The sequence below is a fragment of the Pelophylax lessonae genome, assembly GCF_965119305.1.
Source record: "Pelophylax lessonae genome assembly, chromosome: 12".
In the NCBI taxonomy this organism is placed as follows: domain Eukaryota; kingdom Metazoa; phylum Chordata; class Amphibia; order Anura; family Ranidae; genus Pelophylax; species Pelophylax lessonae.
The window spans coordinates 57,088,840-57,111,779 of record NC_138779.1 but is presented as its reverse complement, the minus strand read 5'-3'; the positions used below and the strand labels follow the sequence as shown (position 1 = coordinate 57,111,779).

At 45.5% G+C, this 22,940-nt stretch overlaps 1 pseudogene across 1 annotated transcript in view; it reads right to left on the bottom strand.

Moving 5' to 3' along the window:
* Positions 1 to 1,993: 1,993 nt before the first annotated feature.
* LOC309568859 (heat shock protein 30C-like) overlaps positions 1,994 to 22,940 on the bottom strand; it is a 47,737-nt pseudogene continuing 26,790 nt past the window's right edge. The window contains exon 2 of the transcript in view: positions 1,994 to 2,595. The product of the transcript in view is annotated as a heat shock protein 30C-like (transcript). The remainder of the gene's footprint in view (positions 2,596 to 22,940) is intronic.

Sequence of the window (22,940 nt, the reverse complement as noted above, 5' to 3'; positions counted from 1 at the left end):
TCCAGCTTAAATTGGCTAATACAGTAACAGTACCCTCCCTTCCAGACAGTGCTGCTGTCTGCCGTGCCTCCTGTTCTCATTCCTCCAGAGCGGGGGCACACTAATACAGGAGGTGTGTTACTGGCCAGATCACCAAGTGAAAACAGAGGGGGGAAAGCCATAAAAAAAAGGAAATGAATGCAATTAACACATCCTATAATCGGTAAACTGCAATATCCTTACTCCAATGTGTCCAACTATCTCCTACCCTGTCCACTCTTAGACGATCCCTGAAAACCCTTCTCTTCAGACAGGCCTATTCTGCCCCATCTAACAACTGTACTTTTATTTCCTCCATCAGTTCATCCCCCACAGTTATTACCTTTATATCCCTCGACCCTCCCTCTTAGATTGTAAGCTCTAACGCGCGAGACCCTCTGATTCCTACTTTATTAAATAGTATTGTAACTGTGCTTTCTGCCCACATGTTGTAAAGCGCTGAGTAAACTGTTGGCGCTATATAAATCCTGTATAATAATAATATTAATATATAAAATTTTTGGTTTTAATACCTCTTTAAATGCAGCAAATAGCTTTTAAAGCACATCTTTCTTTCTATCTTTCTTTTATTAAATCTATCCAGAGTCTATCTATCTATCCAGAGTCTGTCTGTCTGCCTGCCTGTCTATCTATCTATCTATCCATCTATCCATCTATCTATCTATCTATCTATCTATCTATCTATCTATCTATCTATCTATCTATCTATCTATCTATCTATCTATCTATCTATCTATCTATCTATCTATCTATCTATCTATCTATCTATCTATCTATCTATCTATCTATCTATCTATCTATCTATCTATCTATCTATCTATCTATCTATCTATCTATCTATCTATCTAATCTATCTATCTATCTATCATCATTTTTTAAATTGTAATATTCATGTGAAGGGCTTTTTTCTCAGAGGACAAGTGCAGAAACTCCCCCCTTCTGACTCACCCCTTGTCTCCGCCCCTTTCCCACCCCAGAGCACCGTCCCTTGAATCCATCCCTACCCACTTCCCAGTACCGCCCCTTTTAGAGACTACAGAACCAAGTATACTTTTGTGGTGCTAACAAATTTTTATGGAATTTGTTATTGATAACTAGAAAGGCAGTAAAATAGATCCCCTGCCGCCAGCAATAATAGACCCCAAGCAACATCAGACCCCGCTAGCAACAATGCCCTCCCCCAGGAACAATAGGCATACCAGTTCCCCACCAACAGTAGATCATCCTCACAACAAGACCCCCCAGCAAAAATTGGATCCCATGCAACAAAATATCACCCCAGCATCAATAGACCCCCAGCAGCAACAACAGACCCCCCAGCAGCCAACAACAACAGACCCTCCAGCTGTCAGCATCAATAGACCCTCCAGAAGCCAGCATCATTAGATCTCTCCCTTAATAGTAGATCCCTTCCAGCAACAATTGACCCCTAGCAACAAAAGACCCCCCCCCCCGCAACAATAGACCCCCACGCAAAGATAGCTTCCCTCCTGTGACAATAGATCCCCAGCAGCCATCATCAATAGATCCTCCAGCACACCTCAGCACCTCTAGCCATTACATACATTCAGTTCTGGAGGTGCTGAGTTCCCCCGCATCCCCCCTGGAAAAAAAGCCCTGATGTGACAAGAAATCTCTATACATACATTAAATGCAGCAAATAGCTTTCTTTCTTTCTTTCTTTCTTTCTTTCTTTCTTTCTTTCACTTCCTCCCTCCTTCCTGTCCTCCTTCCCATAAATCTAAGGCATCACATATTTAATACATTTGATAAAATTTGAATTTGTTTGGAGCACAAACCAATACCATGAAAGATTTATTAATATAAATGACATAGAACATTCTACAGTTTATCAGAACAGCCAGGCGTATACCAGACAGACAAGTAATTCACAGATTAGAGTCAGGGATTTCAAGCTATGTGAAAAAAAGGAGGAATTCCCACACATTGGCCTTCATCTCAGTTTATTTGCCCACTTTGAGTCCACCCGGATGGGGATGTGTATTTCTCTATGGAATGGGATGATTCTGTGTTCAAAGGCGGGCAGCGCCATGCGAGGTGCCTGGAAGTGGAGTCGTCCATCCCTGGACATGGAGCACACCACGTCCTGGGGATTCACGTCTTCAGGGAGTTCAGCTTCTCTGTGCCACTCTCTATATTCGTGAACAATTCTGCCGTCTGCTGTCTCCTTTTTGTCGTCATGTTTTCCGGTCACAATCAGTTTCCTTCCTTCTGTCTTAACGGTCAGTGCATCTGGAGGAGCCTGATCCACATCTAGGGAGAGCTCAAAGTTTCCATTTCCATTCCACCGTCTGCTGAGGAGCATTTCTCTGGGGGTGGCAAGGGGTCTACTCTGAATTGCCCTCTGTCCTAGGTCAAGGTGGTGAGGTGGGATATGGCACTCCTGCTGCATCCATTGCATCCTCCTCTCCACGTCATTCTGCATTCTTTGCAACTCATCTTGAAGCTGTTGATGAAGAATCTCCACATCATGGCTTGGAGTAAATGTATGGATCTCATGGTTAGGCTGCAAATGGCTGGAACGGAACATCTCAGCTCAGTTGCCCTTGGAACTTCTGATCAGGTTGGATGGAGAGAATCAATTTGATGATCTATTCCTGGTCTGTCTGATCTATCTCTGAATCCTTATATACTCTGCTACCTGAGCCATGACCTGATCTACTCTCTGCATGTGGTGAGAAAGGGAGGTGGTGAATTGTACCACATGTATAATTAAAGAGATTACACTGTGGGCACTACCCAGATGTCTCTCTTGAGAATGTGGCCGAGCAACAACTTGGACCATTGTGTAAACTTCCCAGTTAGAAATGAAAAATGAAGGGTAGATGGGTGGTGCTGATTCCTCAGAAGTGATAAAAATCAAGGTTAGATGGGTGGTGCTCAGAGCTTTTTTTCAGCGGGAACGCGGGGGAACGCAGTTCCGGCACCTCCAGCACTGAATGTATGTAATGGCAAGGAGTGCTGGGTTGTGCTACACTGTCTATTTATGCTGGAGGGGATCTATTCCTGCAGGAGTATTTATTGCTGCTGGGAATATCTAATGTGGCTGCTGGGGGATCTATTGTCTCTGGAAGAGATCTCGTTTTGCAGGGGGGTCTATTGTTGCTGGGGTGGGTCTTATGTTGCTGAGAGGTCAGTTGTTGCTGGGAGGGATATACCGTTTAGGCAGCAGTCTGTTTATGCTGGCTGCTGGGAGATCTGTTGTTGCTGCTGAGGGCCCATTGTTTCGGGCTGGATCTATTGTTGCTGGGGGATCTATTGTTGTTGGCTGCATGGGATCTATTTTACTGCTTTTTTGTTTTCATTAACAAATTCCATACAAACTACTTAGTACCACAAATGTTACTTTGTTCTGTATTTTCTAAAAGGGATGGTACTGGGAGGTGGGTAGTGGGTGGAACCAAGGAACGGTTCATGGAGGTAGGTAGGGGCGGAGACAAGGGGTAAGTCCAAAAGAGGGAGTTCCTGCACCTATTCTCTGAGAAAAAAAGCCCTGGTGGTGCTGATTCCCCAGAACCGTGATATGGTGGTGTTGTAATAGTGTTTGTACACATAGTTGGGCACTTTTCAACACTAGAGAGTTCTTAGGGCTCCTTTGGATTATGAACGGAGAAGAAAGTTAAGACTTGAGCTCCCCATCAAAGTTTTAAAGCCCAAAGACGAATGTATTCTGGTAGAATGAAAACTGCCATAGATATTGCTTCTTGGCCTTTTGGCTAAGATCAAGATTCTGGCCTGGTGCACTAAACTTATATTTAGATGTAGGAATGCTCTTTTTTAACTGCTAATTCCTTGTGAAAAGAATGGCCCTGCTCTTGTCTGATCAGGCGCTGGGGAGCACAAGGAGCTCCTGGTGATGTGCCCTTGGGGTTGACATCCCCGGGGTACCAGAAGAACACTATAGGCTGGGGATCCCACTAAGTTTTACTGGCTCTAGGTCAGGTCACTGCTGCTTTTCTTACAATTGGATGATTGGGCAGGCAAATTTTTGCTAGCCTGGAGAAATTTTCATATTGGCCAAAAGGTCTGCCAGGCTGCCATGTGTATTTACTTTTCAAGTATTTTTCTATATTTATACACAAGCACCTGCACTACATGTCTGGTTTGTTTTTTCACTCCACAGAGAGAGAGAGGATGCAGGTTTATCAGGGGCTGCCCTGAAGTTGGGGGGAGGATCTGTGGCCTTCACAGGCCTTTTTACCTCCCTCAACTGCGGTGTCTCTTCAGGAGATCCCTTACCTAACACTTGGAGGACAGTCGTTTTTCTGCTCCTAAGGAATGGATTCTGTCTGCTTTGACTAGGTGGACTAGAGTGCCTTGCCCTGTCAGATGCCTTGGGGGGTTCGGGGATCAAGTCCCTTTTCTCTTCAGAGGTTGGACCCCACTGTACCCTCATGCACTTTTTACTGTGCTATGATTTCATGCTTCAAATAAACTTTAAATAAAAAGTTTTTTCATAATATACAATATTTGTCTTTTATTGGAATCATCCAATCTTTGTCTCCTCCGGAAATAAAAATGAGGCCTTGAAGTTTACATGGGGGATGTAACTGACCGTCTCAGGACTTATGTTTATCTTTCAGGTGTTGCTGTCTGGGCTGGTCTCCCAAATATACCTTGCCATTTGCAAGCTGGTCCATCCTTTAACTTCTTCTTCAGAAAAAGAAATTAAGCCTTGACGTGTACATGGGGGACACAACTGACCAGTTCAAGGCCTGCGAGTATTTTTCAGGTATTTCTACCTGGGTTTGGGCCTTCCTGCTTCCAAGTTTAAGTTGTCACTGTTAAGCTGGTCTTCTGGGAACACCATCTCAGGTGCTTTTTCAAAATGATATTCCCAATCCAGCCCTTGAGCTGATACATCCTGTAACTGGAGGGCCAAATACAGCACCAGTGTGGGTATGTGCAGCGTGAAGCAGTGGGCAGAAAGCACATGGAGTCCAGGTGCAGTAACAGGAGTATATTGTAACAAAAGTTCAGCAGTACACAACATGTCGGGTGGGTAGGAACCCCAACTGGGACCAACTTACAAAGTGCAACAGTCAAGGAACAGAAGACTGGAGATGCTGGCAGCGTCTGCCTCAAGGAGCAGAATGCGGCCTGGCCGGTCAGTATCCAAATGGTAGGCTTCCAAGAAGGTTGGTGTAGTTCCTGCTCTTTCCTTATTCCTCTGGAACCTTTCCCTGGATCTAAGTACTGTCCCTGACAGATAGGTGACCTGTCCCTGCACTAGCTAATCGGAAGTTGCACACCATACCCGGGAACCTTAAACAGACTCTGCCTGACCCAAGATAATCATCAAAGTTACATGGAGTCCCAGCATCCAATCGAATAGCCTCCTCCCTGTGACTGAGGAAACCACAGAGGAACTAAGTTCCTCTCGATTTCCTCCCCCATCTGAATTGCCGCTGCGGACAAGCGCCACCTACAGTGGAGAATAAAGACTGCACCTGCCTACACCATCCTGCCTACATCATCATGCATCATGGCCATCTTATTCTGTACAGAGCCATCACACGCCGTACAGTGTCACTGCATGCAATACAGTGTCATTGCATGCTGTACAGAGTCATTGCATACCGTACAGAGCCATTGCATGCTGTACAGTGCCATCTATTGCTGTACAGTGTCATTACATGCGGTACAGAGCCATTGCATGCCATACAGTGCCATTGCATGGCGTACAGTGTCATAGCATGTCGTGCAGTGTCATAGCATGCCATACAGTGTCATTGCATGTCGTACAGTGTCATCAGATGCCATACAGTGTGATCGCATGCCATACAGTGTCATTGCATGCCATACAGTGCCATCATAGCATGCCGTACAGTGTCATCAGATTTCATACAGTGTCATCGCATGCCGTACAGTGTCATTGCATGCCGTACATGTCATTGCATGCCGTAGAGTGTCATCGCATGCCCTACAGAGCTATGGCATGCCGTACAGTGCCATCACATGCCATGCAGTGTTATCTTATGCCCTACAGTGTGATCACATGCCGTACAGTGCCATTACATGCCATACAGTGTCTTCACATGCCATACAGTGTCATCACATGCCGTACAGAGCCATGGCATGCCATAAAGAACCATGGCTTGCCGTATAGTGCCATCCTATGCCGTACAGTGTCATCACATGCCGTACAGAGCCATCGCATGCCGTACAGTATCATAGCATGCTGTACAGTGCCATCTCATGCTGTACAGAGGCATCACATGGCGTACAATGTCATCACATCTTGTGAAATACCATTGCATTCAGTACAGTGCCATTGCATGCTGTACAGTGTCATTGCATGCCGTACAGAGCCATCACATGCCGTAAAGTATCATTGCATGCCGTACAGTGCCATCCCATGCTGTACAGAGGCATCACATGGCGTACAGTGTCATCACATGTTGTGAAAAGTCCATTGCATGCTGTACAGTGTCATTGCATGCTGTCAGACTTGTATAAAGTACTCGAAATTTCTACTTGAGTAAAAGTACAAGTGCTCGATCAAAAAATTACTTGAGTAGAAGTGGAAGTGCTCGCAGAAAAAGTTACTTAAGTAGAAGTACTAAAGTATTCAACATTTTTTTTACTTAAGTATTGCAAGTAATTTTTTCAAAAAATTTGCTACTTAAGTACTAAAAGTAAAAAGTACCAGTAGTTTTGAAAAAAAATTTCTACTCAAGTACTGAAAGTAGAAGTACAAGTACTGTGTTATGTAGTTATTAAAGAAATAAGTCAAAAGTTTGAACATCATATTGTTTTTATTATTTCAAATGATTTATTCAAATGATTAACCTGTGTTTGTTAGTAGTTTCTTGATGCACTTTAAGCGCTGTAGCACCATTTATTTGTTTGTTTCATATTTTCTTTTTATTGGAAAGATTTGGTATAGCAGCTTTTATTATACACTGCCTTTATTTTCGTATGCGCCGATTTACAAATGACATTATACACATTTTTTTGAACTTTATGCAACCTGCCATCTACTGTTCTGGCTGTGGTAATTTTTTTAAAAGTAACGAGTAACTATGCAGTACAAAAAAAAAATACTTGAGTAGAAGTATCGAAATCATCGAAAAAATGTAGTGAAGTAAAAGTAGAAGTAGGAGAAAAAAATTCTACTCTAGGAAAGTACAGATACCGCCTTTCGGTACTTAAGTACAGTACTTAAGTAGTTCTACTTCGTTACTATACATCTCTGCATGCTGTACAGTGCCATCGCATGCTGTACAGTGTCATTGTAAGCCGTACAGTGTAATCACATGCCGTACAGAGCCATGGCATGCCGTACAGAGCCATGGCATGCCGTACAGTGCCATCTAATGCCGCACAGTGTCATCACATGCCATACAGAGCCATGGCATGCCGTACAGTGCCATCTTATGCCGCACAATGTCATCACATGCCGTACAGAGCCATTGCATGCAGTACAGTGCCATCACATGCCATACAGTGCCATCACATGCAGTACAGTGTCATGACATGCCGTATAGCTGCATCGTATGTTGTACAGTGTCATTGCATGCCTACGGTGTCATTGTATGTTGTACAATGGCACTGAATGCCATAAAGTGCCATCACATGCCGTACAGTGTCATTGCATGCCGTACAGTGTCATTGCATGTTGTACAGTGTCATAGCATGCTGTACAGTGCCATCACATGCTGTACAGTGTCAAAGCTGCCGTACAGTGGCATCACAAGCCGTACAGCATCATTGCATGCCGTACAGTGTCATTGCATGCCATACAGTGTTATTGCATGCCGTACAGTGTCATCGCATGCCGTACAGTGTTATTGCATGCCGTGCAGTGTCAGCCCATGCCGTACAGAGCCATGGCATGCCGTACACACAGTGCCATCTTACGCCGTACAGTGTCATTACATGGCACTATCATGGGAAATGTAGTTCTAAAACATCTGGGGAGCCAAGGTTTGCCATCACTGGCCTAGGCCATCTTTATGAATTCTTTTTTTCAGATCCTCAGAGAGTTTTTTGCCATGAGGTGCCATGTTGAACTTCCTGTGACCAGTATGAGAGAGTGAGAGCGATAACATCAAATTTAACACACCTGCTCCCCATTCCCACCTGAGACCTTGTAACACTAACAAGTCACAGGCACCGGGGAGGAAAAATGGCTAATTGGACCCAACTTGGACATTTTCACTTAGGGTCCTTGCACACGAGCGCCCCGATCAGATCCGCCTGTCAGTTTTATAGGTGGATCTGATCGGATGCCCCATGCTTCCCTCTTTGGCTGCCATCCTCATCCGATCCTGTCCGTGAAATCCGGACGGATGGAAACCCGATTTTCCATCCGTCCAGCGGATCGGATCGGAATGGGATTGAATGAGAGCAGACAGGTGGTCCGCTCTCATCCGATTCCCCCATAGAGATGCATGGGGCTCTGACACCTCCCTCTCCGCACACAGAGCAGAGAGGGAGATGTCACATGCCTGCTCAGCGAGGATCTGTGTTTACGATCCCCTGCTGATCAGCACGGATCTGCCTACGGAGGCGGACCGTGTGAAAGAGCCCTTAGGGGTGTACTCACTTTTGCTGCTAGTGGTTTAGACATTATTGGCTGTGTGTTGAGTTATTTTGAGGGGACAGCAAATTTACACTGTTATACAAGCTGTACACTCACTACTTTACATTGTAGCAAAGTGTCATTTCTTCAGTGTTGTCACATGAAAAGATATAATAAAATATTTACAAAAATGTGAGTGTACTCATTTTTGTGACATACTGTGTGTATATATATATATATATATATATATATATATATATATATACTGTATATACAGTATATATATATAATAATTCAGTGGAAAAAATATCAAAGTAAATAAAATTTACTTTATAATATTAATTATATATCTATATACTGTATATATACAGACGTTTCAATTTCTTGGAATATATATATATTAATTGTTGTTTGTCACTGTCCGCTGTCTGAATCCAAAACTCAGACAATCATTCATGCTGACTGCACCATCTTCTTCATGTGCAGTCTGACTGCACGCATGCGCAGTTCTAGTGGTTGGCAGAGTAGCCAGTAAACAACGTACGTTTCGTAAGTGTTCATATATTTTTGCTGTGAGCATGCGCTGTACCGTCGGTCGAGTAATTTGACAGCAAAATTTCTCAGTGCACCGACGTCATTGTTGAAGTTATGTATGACGCACTGAGCATGCACATGCATAGTGCGCACGGTTCACTGAAACAGCTGATTCCATGTCACCGGAAGTGACGTGGGTTCCTCATTCTGCCAGGTTCAACATTTTGTCTGAACAGGGGCCCCATGATGGGGGCTGTTGAGGCAATTTAAACAAGGCAAATCTGTATCTGAATGTAACTCAAATCCAGTACTTCAATGGAGGATGGCAGAAAGTGCTGGTGACACAAATTCTGTACCCCCAGTGACATTTCCAATCCAAAGGAGCTGCTGTGTGGGTGTGATAGCAATGGACTAAAAGAAGAGAGGTATTGGCACTTGTAAATATAAAATAGAGAAAACCCTCCTTCAAATGGCTAATAAACAATGAAGATGTCGTGTAGATGATCCTTGTTCCAGTCCTGGGCCACTGCCTCTCTAATAGCCTCAAAGGAAATGCTCATTGCTCAATAAAGATGGCATACTCAATAAAGATGGCATACTCAGGAGTGCGGTTCAACATTTTGTCTGAACAGGGGCCCCATGCTCAATTGATGGCATACTCAGGAGTCGGGTTGAAAATTTTGTCTGAACAGGGGCTCCATGATGGGGGCTGTTGAGGCAATTTAAACAAATTTAAATAAGGCAAATCTGTATCTGAATGTAACTCAAATCCAGTACTTCAATGGAAATGTTGTGTAGATGATCCTTGTTCCAGTCCCGGGCCGCTGCCTCTCTAATAACCTCAAAGGAAATGCTCAATAGATGGCATACTCAGGAGTGGGTATTGAGGATTGCTGGGTACAAAGGATCATAATACTCAGAGGTCCTATCAAAATGTTTATTGAATACAAATACCAGGGTAAGCCGATGTGTTTCGGGGAAATGCCTTCCCCTTCCACAGGGCTGAAGCTGTGGGTATTATTGGACTGTAGGTGTGATGCAGTTGGGCAGCCTTATAAAATACTGTCAAATCTGGTCACATCATACCCTACAGCTTGAGCTCTGAGGAAGGGGACGATATTTCCCCCGAAACGCAGTGGCATCACCTGTTATTCATATTTAGTAAACTTTTTGATTGGATCTTGGAGTTTTATGAACTTTTGTACCCGGTATTAAAAACCCACCCCATAGATAATCACAAAGAAAATCCAGGAGAAAGTCTATCAGCAGTACAGGATTGTATTGTTTGTAGAATGATGAATTGAATCCATTTTGGAATAAGGCTGTAAAATGTGGAAAAAGTACTTCCTGCCACTGAAAAACATCCCCACAGCATAATGCTGCCACCACCATGCTTCACTGTAGGGATATTGGCCAGGCAATGAGCGGTGCCTGGGTTCATCCAGACATGCCGCTTGCCATTCAGGCCAAAAAGTTCAATATTTGTTTCATCAGACTGGAGGATTTTGTTTCTCATGGTCTGAGAGTCCTTCAGGTGCCTTTTGGCAAACTCTAGGCTGGCTGTCGTGCCTTTTACCTCAGGAGTGGCTTCCATCTGGCCACTCTACCATACAGGCCGTATTGATGGAGTGCTTCAGAGATGGTTGTTCTTCTGGAAGGTTCTTCTCTCTCCACAGAAAAAAGCTGGAGCTCTGTCAGAGTGACCATCGGATTCTTGGTCACCTTCCTGACTAAGGCCCTTCACCCCCGATCGCTCAGTTTGGCCAGGCGGCCTGCTCTAAGAAGAGTCTTGGTGGTTGCAAACTTCTTCCATTTACTAGTGATGGAGGCCACCGTGCTCATTGGTACCTTCAATGCTGCAGAAATGTTTCTGTACCCTTCCCCAGATCTGTGCCTCTATACAATACAAACACTACGCTTACTATTCAGGCCAAAGAGTTGAATCTTTGTTTCATCAGACCAAAGAATTTAGGTTCTCATGTAAGAGAGTCCTTCAGGTGCCTTTTGGGAAACTCCAGATGGGCTGTCATGTGTCATGGGCAGCCACTGCTAACTGTGCTAGGAACGCACAGGGTGCTCTTTCTCAGCAAAGCTCTACTGGCACTATTGCACACAAATATGTGGCCGCTCAGCCAGGGCCGTTTGAAGGAATTTGGGGGCCCCAAGCAAAATGGACATGGAGGGCCCCCCTCCTCCCCCCCCCCCCCCCGCACACACGCAAAGCCTATAGGAACCACAGCATAGCCATACAGTTTAAGTTCACCCACACTTTATATAAATAAAAAATGAGTACAGTGCAAATACTGCTTGAAAAAATATTTGAAATTTGAAAATTTTCAACAATTGAACATTTGCAAAAAACACCACTGTACCATAGAGAAGGAGGGCAGTAGAAGGCAAGGCAGACTGGTATCCACTAAGATCTCTGATCATCTTATACGGCTTTATATTTTTCATTAAACTTAAGTGACCCCTATACAACAAGTTGCCAGATATTATCGCCCCTCCCGTTCCCCCACCATGTGCCCTAGATGATACCAGGGGGACTTTTTTCTTATGCTATGGGACTATCCAGCTGCCTGTTAACAGGTAGGTATTGCTCCCAATTGGACAATTGGTCCAATTTTTGCATGAAAAAATGGAGTGACAGACTGTCAGTGTGATCATACCTGTTGCTGGCCTGGTCCGGTCCACGTGTGTGAGGAGGATGCGATGACTCGTGGTGTGTCTCTCTCTGGCGAAGTGCTCGGGCCTGGTGGGGTGGCGCCACTCCCGCGCGCGCTTTAGGCCGCCTAGGCTGGGGCGGGGCTGGTGCGCAGATGCGCGCCGCCGCTGCGCACTCTCCCCCTAGTGAGCCGGCGCTGCGTGACGTCATGCCACTCCTCCGCTGTGCGCCCGCCCGCCGGCCTGTCACAGGCCGCCTGTGTGCTGTGAGGCCGGCCTGTGTGTGTGAGGCGTGGCGTGCGGCTGCAGCATTTGGGTTTTGGGATAATGTCAGTGTGTGTCTTGGGTCTTGGGGCCCCAGGCCAGCTCGGGGCCCCAAGCAATTGCTTGTTTTGCCTGCCTTGACGCGACGGGCCTGCGCTCAGCGCCAAGGAGTAACATTTATAAATAATAACACCAAAGATTGTTGATCTAGAGAATATCTGATTGCCTTGTGGGATCAAGAAAGGTTTGTTTTCTCGACTGGAGCAAGTTTGACCATGCTTTATATATTTTTTTCCCCTTCCTTTGGATCTGACTTTTTTCAACGTAACTATTTATGTAATATCCCAGGAGCGCAGATGGTTTAATAACTCCTTATCTATGTGACCTAATCAGTGAGGATGAAGCGTGGGAAATCACAGATCCCGTGTAATTATCAGGAATTACAGTGGTATTATTATATGAGGTCATACACACACCTCCTATTTCACAGAACTAAAAAAAACCTGATATTGATTCTATAATGAGATTGAATAAATTAGGCTTATATCTCTCAGTTAATAATAATAAGCAGGAAACATTAGCCATTAATTAGTGTTTAAAAATAACCACTCCTCCCCTTTCATACTGACATAATAAACTTTACACCCAGAGGCCACACCTGACCAGATGTAAGAAAATGTTTTGTCTAATGCCCAAGGTGCCCCCAACATGTAAGGAGCACCATAGAACAGCTTCTACACCTCATCCTATCTGGCAGAGGCCCGGATACTGCCTGGCTTTTTACTGTCAGGGATGTTCGAAGAGCTCTAAAATTGAAATGCTTGTGTGTACTTTTAGTTACGGTATATGAAAATTGTTCTCAGTGTGGTTTGGGACCTCTTTTAAGTGGGAGTAAACTCCCATGTATGATTCTTACCCATAGGTAAAGTATGTCTATAATAAGGCTTAGCTATAGGTACAGTATGTCTATAATAAGGCTTAGCCAGGTGGCGGACGTATAGGGGTCGCAGGGGTCACCATGGCGACCGGGCCCCATTCTGCAGGGGGCCTGAGAGGGCCCTCTGTATGTATAGAGATGAGGAGCGGCAAGCACAGCTGAGACCGAGCTCCCCGTTTCTCAGCCGAACTGTACATCGGCACCGAGGAAGCTGGTCTCACATAGGAAAGTGAAAGCAGAGTGTGTGCTGTGCTCTCTGCCTCCCCCTACAGTGCAATACCCGCCCGGCAGGAAGTTACAGGAAGGTAGTCCTCTCTCTGCCGTTTTTAAAAAGGCTTTCTGTATGTATGTATGTATGTGCATTTATGTATGTATGTGTGTGTGTGTGTGTGTGTGTGTGTACTGTATGTGTGTGTATGTATGTGTGTGTTTATATGTGTGTGCATATGTGCCTCTATATATGTATGTGTGTGCATGTATGTATGTGTGTGTGTGTTTATATGTGTGTGTGTGTGCACTGTATGTGTGTGTATATGTGCTATATATATGTGTGTATGTGCTTATATATGAGTATGTATATGTGTGTGTATGTGTGTACATGTGCGTTTATGTGTGTGCGTGCACATTACTTTTAATCCTGACCCCATATATGTGTACAACCAGAAGTAATTTTTTTTTTTTTACAGCTTGTTCATAGTACCAGCAAGAAAATGCTATTCCTCTGAAAAGTGATCCATGCTCATATAGCTTTTCAGAGGCATTTGACAGGCGGTGAAAAGGCAATATGTTGCCTCCTTACTGCCTGTTTTAACCCCCTAATGCAGGGGTGGGGAACCTGCGGCCCGCACAATCATTGCGTCCAGCCCCCCCTCCCCCGTGCCGCTGAGCCTGTGTATGCCAGCGGAGCTGTCAGAAGGAGCCGATGGCTCCGTCCTGACAGTGTGTCACAGAAAAGCTTCAGAAAAGGGTGGACCCGGGGCGCAGAGCAGTGCGCCCCGAGCCCACCCATTTGTGTGACAATAGCAAATGAAAATTCGCTATTGTCACACGGATCCTCCTCCTAGCCAATCAGGAAGCGGGTCCGAGACCCGCTTCCTGATTGGCCGAAAGGCGAACACATGCCATTGGTCGAGGAGGAGGCGGGCGGACTCGAGGAGAAGCCGCCACTGCAGGTAAGTGTGCACTGGCTTTCTGCATTGAAAGGGGGCACGCTATGGTCAGTCTGCATTGAAAGGGGGCACGCTGTGGTCAGCCTGCATTGAAAGGGGGCACGCTGTGGTCAGTCTGTATTGAAAGGGGGCACCGCTGTGGTCAGTCTGTATTGAAAGGGGGCACCGCTGTGGTCAGTCTGCATTGTAAGGGGGCATGCTGTGGTCAGCCTGCATTGAAAGGGGGCACGCTGTGGTCAGTCTGCATTGTAAGGGGGCACGCTGTGGTCAGTCTGCATTGAAAGGGGGCATGCTGTGGTCAGACTTCATTGAAAGGGGACACGCTGTGGTCAGCCTGCATTGAAAGGGGGCACGCTGTGGTCAGTCTGCATTGAAAGGGGGCACGCTGTGGTCAGTCTGCATTGAAAGGGGGCACGCTGTGGTCCCTCTGCATTGAAAGGGGGCACGCTGTGGTCAGTCTGAATTGAAAGGGGGCACGCTGTGGTCAGTCTGCATTGAAAGGGGGCACGCTGTGGTCTCTCTGCATTGAAAGGGGGCACGCTGTGGTCAGTCTGCATTGAAAGGGGGCACGCAGTGGTCAGTCTGCATTGAAAGGGGGCACACTATACCTTGATTACTGAAGGCCCCTTTCACACTTTCGTGACCTCAAAGTCACGCAATTTTTTACAGCGTTTTTTGCCGCAAAGCAATGCCTATTACATTTATGCATACATTTTGTACGGCCCCCGAATGATGTTACAAAAATCCAAATGGCCCTTGGCAGAAAAAAGGTTCCCCACCCCTGCCCTAATGCATCATCACTATGCTGTAACTGTGTACAATGCACACAATTGCGGGGTGGTTGTAGTGCAGCCCTATTCACCAGGGGGTATACCAGCCACAGCATGTGTCCACCCCCAGCTGCTGTCTCTGCAGCTACAGGGTGAACAGCTGGGGTTGGTAAAAACACAGTTAAAGCGTGTGGTTTTACCACCCCTCAACCTCACATGTGAACAGGCCCTTGGTTCACATCTGTGCAGCTGTGTGCTATGTATAGGGCAGCAAATTCATTTCAGTGGGCCGCCCCACAGGAACGCAGGGAAATAAATTCCCTTTTTTTTTTCTTGTGCTGCAGCAAAAATGCCTCATGTTTGCCAATGTGTAGGGGTACCATTAAGAATGAATGACACCCCTGCATGTTTGCGTGTCAGGAACACGTGCAATTTTGCGGGTATTCTGTCACACGGAGTAATGTGAACCAAGCCTTAGACTGGTGGTCCTCCAGACTGAAAATACTTTCAAGATGCCCTGACTGGAAAAAGATGGAGAAACACCGACATAGAGGAACCCGTCTCTCTATTTTCCTCCTGCAGCCGCTGAATGCCTGGGGGAGGGAGAGGAGGAGAAGTGGGGGGAAATGAAGAGATTGGTTCCTTTATATGCAGCTACCGCCACAGCTCCACCTGTGCAGCTTCTTTCTGCTGCCCCCCCCCCCTGTCCCTACAGCTCTGCAAGGTTCCCTCTTCCCCTATCCCACTGGCTGCTTCAGGGGATCTGTCAGGGTGAAGCCTTTTCTGAATGGAGAGTCAGTGATCCATACCGATCACTGACTCTGTCTATTCATAACTGAAACATAGTAAACTGTATTTACAATGCTTCAGTATGTGAATGAATAGGAAGCTCTGTACAGAGCTATTCCTATCCATTTACTCTGTGCAGCTTCTGTGAGGCTTCAGAGAAGGAGATGGAAAGCTATGTCTCAAAGGTGGAATATCAGGGGTCTGTTTAGACTCCTGATATTTCACCAAAGCCCCCAATGGGGCTCCTAAAAAATTGTAAAAAATATAAAAAAAAAATATTATTGTAAAAACAAAACAAAAAAAATGAATAAAGCAAATGGTAGAAAAATGTAATTAAAAAAAAAAAAACGACTGACACCAATGGCAGAACTACCACACAAACATTGCACTTGCGACCAGCCCTGGCGTTCCGCCACCAGGCTGGGAGGGAAGGGCCTTGTTCGGGTGGCCCTTTATGGTTTCTTGCATCGGGGCCCTGAAGGTTCTAGTTATGCCACTGGGCTTAGCTATAGGTACAGTATGTCTATAATAAGGCTTAGCTATAGGTACAGTATGTCTATAATAAGGCTTAGCTATAGGTACAGTATGTCTATAATAAGGCTTAGCTATAGGTACAGTGTGTCTATAATAAGGCTTAGCTATAGGTACAGTGTGTCTATAATAAGGCTTAGCTATAGGTACAGTAGATATTTCCTAAATATGCACCATTTAGGAGATATTTACTTTAGATGCAGCCAGTGACATCACCGGCCCATGCACTCTGAAGGAATGACATACCCACGCTGTTCCTTCAGAGCCATGCTGTAAATAACGACTCCCACCCACATTCGCCATTTGTATTGCCGAAGCCCCCAAACTCAGAAAGAAGACCGGGTTAAGATGGAATCACCTTCAACAGTGACAGCGCACCGCTGAAGGGCTTCGTTTTCAGGTAAGACTGCCATGACTTAGGCACTTCAGATGTAATCCTAACCTCCTGTGACCTACAACCAAATCAACCCCTTTTTACCCCTTTTTACCCCAACTATCTATAAAAAAAGGCCAAAACACAATTGTTGGAGTAAAATTTTGGCCATAATGGCCATTTATTAAAAGCAAACAAAATATAACAAACATTCCTTAAAAATTTGTATCTGCATAACTATTTACACGGCCCCCAGCCACTCCACATTGGCTCAGGGACGACCTCAACATTCAGCAGATACCTCACAATTTTAACCTACCAGTTAACCCCCCATTAACTGGCATTCCACCGGTGACTCCATATCATTAGATGGGTCCCTAAACTGCTAAACACAGCAGGTTATTTTAAACGCCTCCAAAGACTCCAACTGGCAAACCATGAAGACAACATATAGATGCAAAAAATCCAGGATAGGGGTGAGTGGGCGGGAACGTTCTTCACCCACGTGTCTCGCAGAATGCTGGGAGGATGTGCTGCCTTCTCCACTACCTCCTTGCAGCCCCTCCTACTTGCTAAATAAAAGCCCCCTAATTGGGTAGGGGGCCCAGTAAAGTAGGGGGCCCAGTAAACTTTAATTAACCCTGACTCTTCCTGATTACCCTGACACCTAGTCTTGCCAGCCCTGCGCCTTATTTTTTACATATTTTTTTGCTTCAGGCTGTACTTAATGTGCTAGTATGCAGTGTATACGATTTTTTATGCAGTTTACTAACGCTTTAACCTGACCACCCTGTGCAGCCAGAACTCTGCTCTCTGAGCTTTGATATGCCCCCTCCCCTGCCTTCCCGGTATTCTACAACTAGATGATTCTCTGTTGTATGCAAAATTTGGGTACAGTGGATGGATAGGGAGGTTTTGTGGGTTAATAAGAAAATATTTGGATAGTGTGTCTATGAATAAATGGTTGGATGGTTACATGGTGGTCAGATTAGTGAGATACTGGGAAAATAGAGGGGCAAATATTGGATAGTCTCTCTGCAGCCGAGCTGCGATCCAGTGGTTGGAGAGAGCTGGCGGGCGAGAGAGAGACGATGGGCGAGCAGAGAGATGACATCATCAGTGCCTGCCCTGCATCACCACAGTTCTGCCCTCACTGTGCAACAGCATCAGCAGAGAGATTACAGCAGAGAGATTACATCATCTCTCACTGCCCGCCCTCACTCTGTGACCCAGCCAATGCACATGTGCTGAAAAGGTGGGAAGAGAAGTCTCTTTCTCTGTTGTCCCTGTTGCCTGCCACCAAATTGCCTTTACATTTAAAAAGTGACAAGCTGCATCTGGTATTTTTTTGCTGGCAAGGAACAGTGGGAAGCTTCAGCTGGTGGCAGGATAATGACAATCCGCATTTGGTGGCAGGCGACATGGCAAGTGACAAGCTGCATCTGGTAGAAGGGGACGTGGCAAGTGACAATCTTTATCTGGTGGCAGGTGACATGGCAAATTACAAGCTGCATCTGGTGGCAGGTGACGTGACATGTGACAATCCGTATCTGGTGACAGTCGAGTTGGCAAGTGAAAAGCTGCATCTGGTGGCAGGCAACGTGACAAGTGACAAGCTGCATCTGGTGGCAGGCAATGTGACAAGCTGCATCTGGTGGCAGGTTACATGGCAAGTGACAAGCTGCATCTGGTGTCAGGTAATGTGACACGTGACAATCCGTATCTGGTGACAGTCGAGGTGGCAAGTGAAACGCTGCATCTGGTGGCAGGCGACGTGACAAGTTGCATCTGGTGGCAGGTGACATGGCAAGTGACAAGCCACATCTGGTGGCAGGTGACGTGACAAGTTGCATCTGGTGGAAGGAGACATGGCAAGTGAAAAGCTGCATCTGGTGGCAAACGACATGGCAAGTGACAAGCTGCACCTGGTGGCAGGCGATTTGGCAATTCACAAGCTGCATCTGGTGGAAGGTGACGTGGCAAGTGACAAGCTGAATCTGGTGGCAGGTGACGTGGCAACCGCCAAGCTGCATCTGCTGGCAGGTGACGTGACAAGTGACAGTCCGTATCTGGTAACAGTCCACGTCGAAAGTGAAAAGCTGTATCTAGGGGCAGGCGACATGGCAAGTGACAAGCTGCATCTCGTGGCAGGTGACTTGGCAAGTGACAAGCTGCATCTAATGGCAGGTGACATGGCAAGTGACAAGCTGCATCTGGTGGCAGGCGACGTGACAAGTGACACGCTCAGGGCTCCCACTGATTCTGCATCATAGTGAGTTAAATGATTTAATTTTTTATTATAATGTAATAATAGAAATAATGCGCTTCAATCATCCTGACACCATATCAACCATGGCGTTGTGATGATTGAAGTGCCAACACCAGCCTTTGCCCTGACAAATTTCCCATGAAAAACTGCAGGTTGTTAGAGAACCTTAGTAAACAAACAGAATCATAAAGGCCAAGGAACACAGCAGACAGGTCAGGAATAAAGTTGTGGAGAAGTTTAAAGCAGGGTTAGGTTATAAAAAAATCCTAAGCTTAGGACATCTCACAGAGCACTGTTCAATCCATCTTCCGTAAATGAAAAGAGCATGGCACAACTGCAAACCTACCAAGACATGGCAGTTCAACTGACAGGCCAGGCAAGGAGAGCATTAATCAGAGAAGCAGCCAAGAAGCCCATGGTAACTCTGAAGGAGCTGCAGAGATCCACAACTCAGGTGGGAGAATCTGTCCACAGGAGAACTATTAGTCATGTACTCCACAAATCTGGCCTTTATGGAAGAGTAGGAATAACAAAGCCATTGTTGAAAGAAACCCATAAGAAGTCCTGTTTGCAGTTTGCGAGAAGCCATGTGGGGGACACAGCAAACATGTGGAGGAAGGTGCTCTGGTCAAATGAGACCAAAATTGAACTTTTTGGCCTAAAAGCAAATCACTATGTGTGGCAAAAACTAACACTGCACAATACCCTGAACACACCATGATCTTCTTCAGCAGGTACAGGGAAGCTGGTCAGAGTTGATGGGAAGATGGACGGAGCCAAAAACAGGACGATCTTAGAAAAAAAACTTTTAGAGTCTGCAAAAAACCCTTGAGACTGGGGCGGAGGTTCACCTTTCAGCAGGACAACGACCCTAAACATGCAGCCAGAGCAACAACGGAATACTTTAGATCAAAGCATATTCATGTGTTAGGATGGCTCAGTCAAAGTCCAGACCTAAATCCAATTGAGAATCTGTGGCAAGACTTGGAAATTGCTGTTCACAGACGCTCTCCATCCAATCTGACAGAGCTTGAGCTATTTTGCAAAGAAGATTGAGCAACAATTTTACTCTCTAGATGTGCAAAGCTGGTAGAGACATCCCCAAAAAGACTTGCAGCTGTAATTGCAGGGAAAGGTGGTTCTACACAGTATTGACTGCATGCCACACTTTTCAGACATTTATTTGTAAAAAAATTGAAAACCATTTATCATTTTCCTTCCACTTCACAATTATGTTCCACTTTGTGTTGGTCAATCACATAAAATCCCCAAAAAATTAATTTATGTTTTTGGTTGTAACATGACAAAATGTGGAAAATTTCAAGGGGTTTGAATACTTTTTTACGGCACTGTAGACATTGGCACAGTGGTTGAAATGTTGAATGGCAAACGAATGGTGGTACAATGGTTGGATCATAGAACTGTGTTTATATAGTGGGATGGTGATTGGATTGTGGGGTTGTGATTGGATATTAAGTCTGCAGTTGGATAGAGAGAAGGTAGATAGCGAGATGTTGGTTGGACACAAGTGTAATAAGGCTAATAAATTCCTGGAGGTGTTTGAAACATGGAACAGATTTGACATTGCTGGAAGATTTGACAAAGCAGTGGAAACTGCAGTTTAATGTTTCCAAATGCAAAATAATGCACCTGGGGAAAAATAATCTTCTGATAGAGTACAATATTGGGGGTACAGTGTTGATCAGAGCTACAGAGAAAAAATATTTTAGGGTTCTTATTTCATATGATTGCAATATGAGTGTAGCAGAGCCCCCGTAGGAGCCGCTTGAATACTCTCTCTTTTTTTATCTCTTCAGCCAGGCACACAGTGTTTTCCACAGCCAGACACACACTTGTTTCTTGAATAATCTGTCTAGGGGGTTTTGTTTGTGTAGCACACCCCCCAACCTCCTAGGGCCTGATGGTGACCCCTAGAGACAAAGAGGGCCGACATTCCTCCTCAGGATGCAGATTACAAGGCATGCTGGGTGGTGAACAAGTGAAAAAGATGGGTGCCAGTCACTTTTATGCTTTAACAAGGAGAAATGTATTTCTCTCAACAGGAACAAAAATGGGAGCGAGGGGTAGGGCACAGGACACCCTTAGTGAAAATAACATATTGGTAGACTCCTTACACAAAAATGAAGTACATGCAGACAGCAGTACAGGAAAAGACCCTTTGAGCTTAGACTGATCTGGGAGGCAACTCCTCTCCCCTGGCTCCAGTCTCCTGCAGCAATGTGTACTTTTGTAGAAGCAGCTGTCTCCTATATCAAAAGCAGGTAACTCACGGAAGGTGCAGGAATTCTGTAGATGTTCCCGTCTGGGCGCTTTCCCAGGCTCTCCATCCTATGGCAGAGTCACTCTTCCAAGCAGTGTATAGGCTCTCCCTTGCAGAGCCCTGAGCACATGGTAAGGCCTCAGGTTTCAGGCCTACCCAACAGCAGCAAATGCACACACACCCACCCCAGATAGGGGTCTGGGTGGTAAGAGACAGATCAGCTGACTTTCTCCAAATAAATAGTCTCTCCCAGCATGCTCCACCACCAGTGTGATTGGCTGGGAGAAACATACATATTCATAACCTGATTGGCTGTAATTTATCACTCTAATGTCAAAGGCAACAGTGCCACCTACTGACAGAAGGGAGAATCACAGCCAAACGAGGATTAGGAGGAAAGTCCAATGACCACAGAACTATAAATCAGCCAGGCTAGTTACCCCCTAGCACAACTAAATTTACTAGCATGCTTATGACAAGGGTGCTACATTTGTTTTTGATGTTTTATTTGAGAACTTGGATAGGGAAGGGTAGATAGTGGGATACTACAGATTCAACTAATTACAGGGAGGACAACTGCTTCAACTTGACTGTGGAATTCCTATCTTCAGCAACATGCACACTTGAGCAATTCCTCTCAGGTCATTGCTCTTCAGAACACTAGCCAATATCCCCTTTCTGCTGCACCCAGTAGCTGACTATCCTAGCACAGGGGGGATAGCCCACAAAAGAACAGGGCCCTAGATCTCCACAGTCTGTACTCACAAGGCTTCCGGACCGAATGGTAGCCTCCTTCCAATCTTCTAGCTGCACTCTCCAGTGATCCCAGTCAGATCTTCACAAGGACAGCTCCCCCTTCAGTCAGCTCTTCAGAAAACATGGGTCAGCTCTCCAGCCTAAGGCCACATGGCAGCAGACACTGAGGAGGGCAAGACGCCCCCTCCTCACTGGACTCTCCTCTCCAGGCAAAGACCACTTCCTGTGTCTTCTCACTCAATATAAATACCCCATTCCCAGCATGCATAGGGCCCTATGCCGGCAATTGGCTTGGATGGCATCAATATTCATGCTACTGACCTGCATTAGTCACTGAGATACAGATGAGTCACTGCAAGATCCAGCAACACTTGTTCAGCACACAGGACTCCCTGGCTACACCAATTCAGCTGGTTAAGCAGGAAAACTACTATATTTTACCTCAGTTTTCTGATAAGCAGGAGACCACACTATGCTAACTATATACATTCTAGCAGCCTACCTAGGAGGGTGCTACATGAGCAAACAGTGAGGCTTGGCAGTGGGGAAAGCAAATACTATTCTGTGGTACATCCCTAGAGGGATCATCAGCAGGAGGAAGGGGGTCCTGATCCTTCTATAGATATGTAGTTATCACAGCAGGAGGAATAAGATTCTGAATCCCCTATTCCCTGTTATCTTTAGTTAACGCTAGAGGGACCACCAGCAAGTAGAAGGGGTTCTCAATTCCACTATACTAATCTTTAGTTATCACTGGAGGGATCACCAGCAGGAGGAAGGAGGACCTGATTCTCCTGTATAGATCTTTAGCCATCACCACTGTAGCCTGTTTCTACCACTATTCTATGTGCTTTTAACTGACTTTATACTTTCTAAATCTGAAAATAGCTGTTACGTTCTTATTGAACATTATCCACTTCCGCTCCGGAAGGATTTGCCCCCTTTATGAGCAGATCATTTTTTGAGATACGGCACTGCGTTACTTACTGACAATTGCGCAGTTGTGCGACGCTGTA